We start from the raw sequence: 6,022 nt of genomic DNA, 5'->3' as shown, positions 1-6,022 counted from the left end.
TTAAAAGCAGGGTCTGGGCAGCACCAAACCAGTAAGTGAAGATGATGGGACAGTCCCTACCTACTTAGAGGCAGGGTATGGGAGGTACCAACCCATAAAGTGGGCATGATGGGAGACTCCTTCTTTTTTAGAGGCAGGCATTGGGCAGAACTAACTCCTAAAGTGGGCTGAAAGGGAGGTTCCTGCTTATTGTTAGGCAGGATCTGGGCTCGGACAACCTATAAAGTGGGTTTGATGGCAGGTTTTTGCTTATTTTGTGGCAGGATCTAGGCAGGACCAGCTTTTAAAATGGGCATAATGGGCCGCCCCTGCTTATTTAGAGGCAGGATCTGGGCAGAACCATAGATACAGTACAATGAGTGTTGTCATCCTAGGACAGGAAGTGTGTTGCTGGCAGGATCACCAGGTTGAAATGAAGGATATAAAGCCTTAAGGATATTGTTCTATCAATGTTAGACACTATATACGGTATCTGACAAAAGTAAGTACTATCTTTTCATGTGACAACACTGAAGAAATGACACTTTGCTACAATGTAAAGTAGTGAGTGTACAGCTTGTATAACAGTGTAAATTTGCTGTCCCCTCAAAATAACTCAACACACAGCCATTAATGTCTAAACTGCTGGCAACAAAAGTCAGTACACCCCTAAGTGACAATCTCCAAATTGGGCCCAAAGTGTCAATATTTTGTGTGGCCACCATTATTTTCCAGCTCTGCCTTAACCCTTGTGGGCATGGAGTTCACCAGAGCTTCACAAGTTGCCACTGGAGTCCTCTTCCCCTCCTCCATGATGACATCACAGAGCTGGTGGATGTTAGAGACCTTGCGCTCCTCCACCTTCTGTTTGAGGATCCCCCACAGATGCTCAATAGTGTTTAGGTCTGGAGACATGCTTGGCTAGTCCATCACCTTTACCCTCAGCTTCTTTAGCAAGGCAGTGGTCATCTTGGAGGTGTGTTTGGGGTCGTTATGTTGGAATACTGCCCTGCCCCCCAGTCTCTGAAGGGAGGGGATCATGCTGTGCTTCAGTATGTCACAGTACATGTTGGCATTCATGGTTCCCTCAATGAACTGTAGCTCCCCAGTGCCGGCAGCACTCATGCAGCCCCAGACCATGACACTCCCACCACCATGCCTGACTGTAGGAAGACACACTTGTCTTTGTACTCCTCACCTGGTTGCCGCCACACACGCCTGACACCATCTGACACCAAATAAGTTTATCTTGGTCTCATCAGAGCACAGGAGATGGTTCCAGTAATCCATGTCCTTAGTCTGCTTGTCTTCAGCAAACTGTTTGCGGGCTTTCTTGTCCATCATCTTTAGAAGAGGCTTCCTTCTGGGACGACCAATTTGATGCAGTGTGCGGCGTATGGTCTGAGCACTGACAGGCTGACCCCCCACCCCTTCAACCTCTGCAGCAATGCTGGCAGCACTCATACGTCTATTTCCCAAAGACAACCTCTGGATATGACGCTGAGTACGGCACTCAACTTCTTTGGTGGACCATGGTGAGGCCTGTTCTGAGTGGAACCTGTCCTGTTATACCGCTGTATGGTCTTGGCCACCGTGCTGCAGCTCAGTTTCAGGGTCTTGGAAATCTTCTTATAGCCTAGGCCATCTTTATGTAGAGCAACAATTCTTTTTTTCAGATCCTCAGAGAGTTCTTTGCCATGAGGTGCCATGTCGAACTTTCAGTGACCAGTATGAGAGAGTGAGAGCGATAACACCAAATTTACCACACCTGCTCCCCATTCACACCTGAGACCTTGTAACACTAACGAGTCGCATGACACCGGGGAGGGAAAATTACTAATTGGGCCCAATTTGGACATTGTCACTTAGGGTTGTACTCACTTTTGTTGCCAGCGGTTTAGACATTAATGGCTGTGTGTTGAGTTATTTTGAGGGGACAGCAAATTTACACTGTTATACAAGCTGTACACTCACTACTTTACATTGTAGCAAAGTGTCATTTCTTCAGTGTTGTCACATGAAAAGATAGAATAAAATATTTACAAAAATGTGACGGGTGTACTCACTTTTGTGAGATATTTTAAGTAATTAAATAGAATTTTTGGAATCGCAGTAGGATGATCAGTGAATTACGTGAATATCACATCCCCCCACCATGGGAATATGTAAAGTTTGCACGTTCCTCAGTAAAATTTATAACATGGGGGGGGGTTGGTATGCCGACGTTATAATGTGAAATATGTCAGATACTTGGGGTGACGTTTTATCTCACGTGCCGCTTCTGCCACGCAGGCCGCCGGTTAAACACAGCCTATTACAAATACTATGCGGTTTACACAGGACTTCTTATACCCAACACTATAATTATACTTCCCAGCCACCCTGTGACTCCATACCAGGGAATCCTTCATAAGGACTGCATTGTGATCAGCTGAGCTCTGTCGCCCCCACATGGTAGACACTCAGTACTGCAAGCTGCAAAGGAAATAGAACATTAAAGATTTAATTTTTATAAGCATCTGTTTATGTCGTTCATAGAGAATGGGGGTCCTGTGCACCAATCAGAGGCGTGGGAAGGGGGTATACATACGGTGTGTATATATATTATGGGATTTAGGAGAAGCTCTTCCTGTCTCCAGTTACTATAATGAGTTTACCATCCTACCTGGAGGCAGCGGGACATGAAACAGCTGGGAAAATACAGCCAGGAAATGAGGATTTCACTGCGGAGGAGGTGGACGGTGCGTGCGAGGAGTTGCAGCATTCTGATGGATTGGGGTTATCATATAATACATACATAAAATTTCCTCTTCTACAAGTTTTATGAAGAAAACGTTAAAGCTGAAGTTTTGCCTTCCTGGTTCCCCTTTTAATTTTAATTTCAAACCTTATTTTATACCCAGTGATGTCATCACTGGGCCTCTGCGCTTCTTTATGCAATGCAGGCCGATCATGGCTGGTGGGAGGGGCTGTACATTGCTTTCTGAAAACATCCCAGCACCCGTTCTGTCGAATAGTGCATCCTGTTGGCTAGTGTCTATAATGAGATGTGCGCATGCGCAGTACGTAACGTCACTCCAGCTGATCAATTGATCAGGTGGCGTGACGTCAACACTGCGCATGCGCAGATCTCATTGGAGGCATTATCCGACAATCTGAAAAGCGCGGAGGGAGAATGTCATTGTCAGATTCTGCTTCGCTTTCTCTGCGCATGAGCGAGACTTGAGTGACACCATGAGGCTGAGTCACAGGCAAAATACTATTGTTGGGTGGATTTGGGTGTGTTGCAGGCCGGATCTTGCAGTGGGGATTTGGGTGTGTTGCAGGGCGGATCTTGCAGTCTGGATTTGGGTGTGTTGCAGGGTGGATCTTACAGTGGGGATTTGGGTGTGTTGCAGGGCGGATCTTGCAGTGGGGATTTGGGTGTGTTGCAGGGCGGATCTTGCAGTGGGGATTTGGGTGTGTTGCAGGGTGGATCTTGCAGTGGGGATTTGGGTGTGTTGCAGGGTGGATCTTGCAGTGGAGATTTGGGTGTGTTGCAGGGCGGATCTTGCAGTGGGGATTTGGGTGTGTTGCAGGGTGGATATTGCAGTGGGGATTTGGGTGTGTTGCAGGGCGGATCTTGCAGTGGAGATTTGGGTGTGTTGCAGGGCAGATCTTGCAGTGGGGATTTGGGTGTGTTGCAGGGCGGATCTTGCAGTGAGGATTTGGGTGTGTTGCAGGGCAGATCTTGCAGTGGGGATTTGGGTGTGCAGGGCGGATCTTGCAGTGGGGATTTGGGTGTGTTGCAGGGCGGATCTTGCAGTGGGGATTTGGGTGTGTTGCAGGGCGGATCTTGCAGTGAGGATTTGGGTGTGTTGCAGGGCAGATCTTGCAGTGGGGATTTGGGTGTGTTGCAGGGCGGATCTTGCAGTGGGGATTTGGGTGTGTTGCAGAGCGGATCTTGCAGTGGGGATCTGGGTGTGTTGCAGGGCGGATCTTGCAGTGGGGATTTGGGTGTGTTGCAGGGCGGATCTTGCAGTGGGGATTTGAGTGTGTTGCAGGGCGGATCTTGTAGTGGGGATTTGGGTGTGTTGCAGGGCGGATCTTGCAGTGGGGATTTGGGTGTGTTGCAGGGCGGATCTTGCATTGGGGATTTGGGTGTGTTGCAGGGCAGATCTTGCAGTATGGATTGAGGTGTGTTGCAGGGCGGATCTTGCAGTGGGGATTTGGGTGTGTTGCAGGGTGGATCTTGCAGTGGGGATTTGGGTGTGTTGCAGGGCGGATCTTGCAGTGGAGATTTGAGTGTGTTGCAGGGCGAATCTTGCAGTGGGGATTTGGGTGTGTTGCAGGGCGGATCTTGCAGTGGGGATTTGGGTGTGTTGCAGGGCGGATCTTGCAGTGGAGATTTGGGTGTGTTGCAGGTCGGATCTTACAGTGGAGATTTGGGTGTGTGTTGCAGGGCGGATCTTGCAGTGAGGATTTGGGTGTGTTGCAGGGCGGATCTTGCAGTGGGGATTTGGGTGTGTTGCAGGGCGGATCTTGCAGTGGAGATTTGGGTGTGTTGCAGGGCGGATCTTGCAGTGGGGATTTGGGTGTGTTGCAGGGCGGATCTTGCAGTGAGGATTTGGGTGTGTTGCAGGGCAGATCTTGCAGTGGGGATTTGGGTGTGTTGCAGGGCGGATCTTGCAGTGGGGATTTGGGTGTGTTGCAGGGCGGTTCTTGCAGTGGGGATTTGGGTGTGTTGCAGAGCGGATCTTGCAGTGGGGATTTGGGTGTGTTGCAGAGCGGATCTTGCAGTGGGGATTTGGGTGTGTTGCAGGGCGGATCTTGCAGTGGGGATTTGAGCGTGTTGCAGGGTGGATCTTGCAGTGGAGATTTGGGTGTGTTGCAGGGCGGATCTTGCAGTGGGGATTTGGGTGTGTTGCAGGGCGCATCTTGCAGTGGGGATTTGGGTGTGTTGCAGGGCGGATCTTGCAGTGGGGATTTGGGTGTGTTGCAGGGCGGATCTTGCAGTGGGGATTTGGGTGTGTTGCAGGGCGGTTCTTGCAGTGGGGATTTGGGTGTGTTGCAGGGCGGTTCTTGCAGTGGGGATTTGGGTGTGTTGCAGAGCGGATCTTGCAGTGGGGATTTGGGTGTGTTGCAGGGCGGATCTTGCAGTGGAGATTTGAGCGTGTTGCAGGGTGGATCTTGCAGTGGAGATTTGGGTGTGTTGCAGGGCGGATCTTGCAGTGGGGATTTGGGTGTGTTGCAGGGCGGATCTTGCAGTGGGGATTTGGGTGTGTTGCAGGGCGGATCTTGCAGTGGGGATTTGGGTGTGTTGCAGGGCGGATCTTGCAGTGGGGATTTGGGTGTGTTGCAGGGCGGTTCTTGCAGTGGGGATTTGGGTGTGTTGCAGAGCGGATCTTGCAGTGGGGATTTGGGTGTGTTGCTGAGCGGATCTTGCAGTGGGGATTTGGGTGTGTTGCAGGGCGGATCTTGCAGTGGGGATTTGAGCGTGTTGCAGGGTGGATCTTGCAGTGGAGATTTGGGTGTGTTGCAGGGCGGATCTTGCAGTGGGGATTTGGGTGTGTTGCAGGGAGGATCTTGCAGTGGGGATTTGGGTGTGTTGCAGGGCGGATCTTGCAGTGGGGATTTGAGCGTGTTGCAGGGTGGATCTTGCAGTGGAGATTTGGGTGTGTTGCAGGGCGGATCTTGCAGTGGGGATTTGGGTGTGTTGCAGGGCGGATCTTGCAGTGGGGATTTGGGTGTTTTGCAGGGCGGATCTTGCAGTGGGGATTTGGGTGTGTTGCAAGGCGGATCTTGCAGTGGGGATTTGTGTGTGTTGCAGGGTGGATCTTGCAGTGGGGATTTGGGTGTGTTGCAGGGTGGATCTTGCAGTGGGGATTTGGGTGTGTTGCAGGGCGGATCTTGCAGTGGGGATTTGGGTGTGTTGCAGGGCGGATCTTGCAGTGAGGATTTGGGTGTGTTGCATGGCGGATCTTGGAGTGGGGATTTGTGTGTGTTGCAGGGGGGATTTGGGTGTGTTGCAGGGTGGATCTTGCAGTGGGGATTTGGGTGTGTT

General features: G+C 50.7%; 1 protein-coding gene across 1 annotated transcript in view; it reads left to right on the top strand.

Moving 5' to 3' along the window:
• ITGA10 (integrin subunit alpha 10) overlaps positions 1-6,022 on the top strand; it is a 64,759-nt gene that overhangs the window by 37,588 nt on the left and 21,149 nt on the right. The window lies entirely within an intron of this gene.

Source organism: Pelophylax lessonae (genome assembly GCF_965119305.1).
Source record: "Pelophylax lessonae genome assembly, chromosome: 13".
Classification (NCBI taxonomy): Eukaryota; Metazoa; Chordata; class Amphibia; order Anura; family Ranidae; genus Pelophylax; species Pelophylax lessonae.
This window is presented reverse-complemented; position numbering and strand designations above follow the sequence as displayed.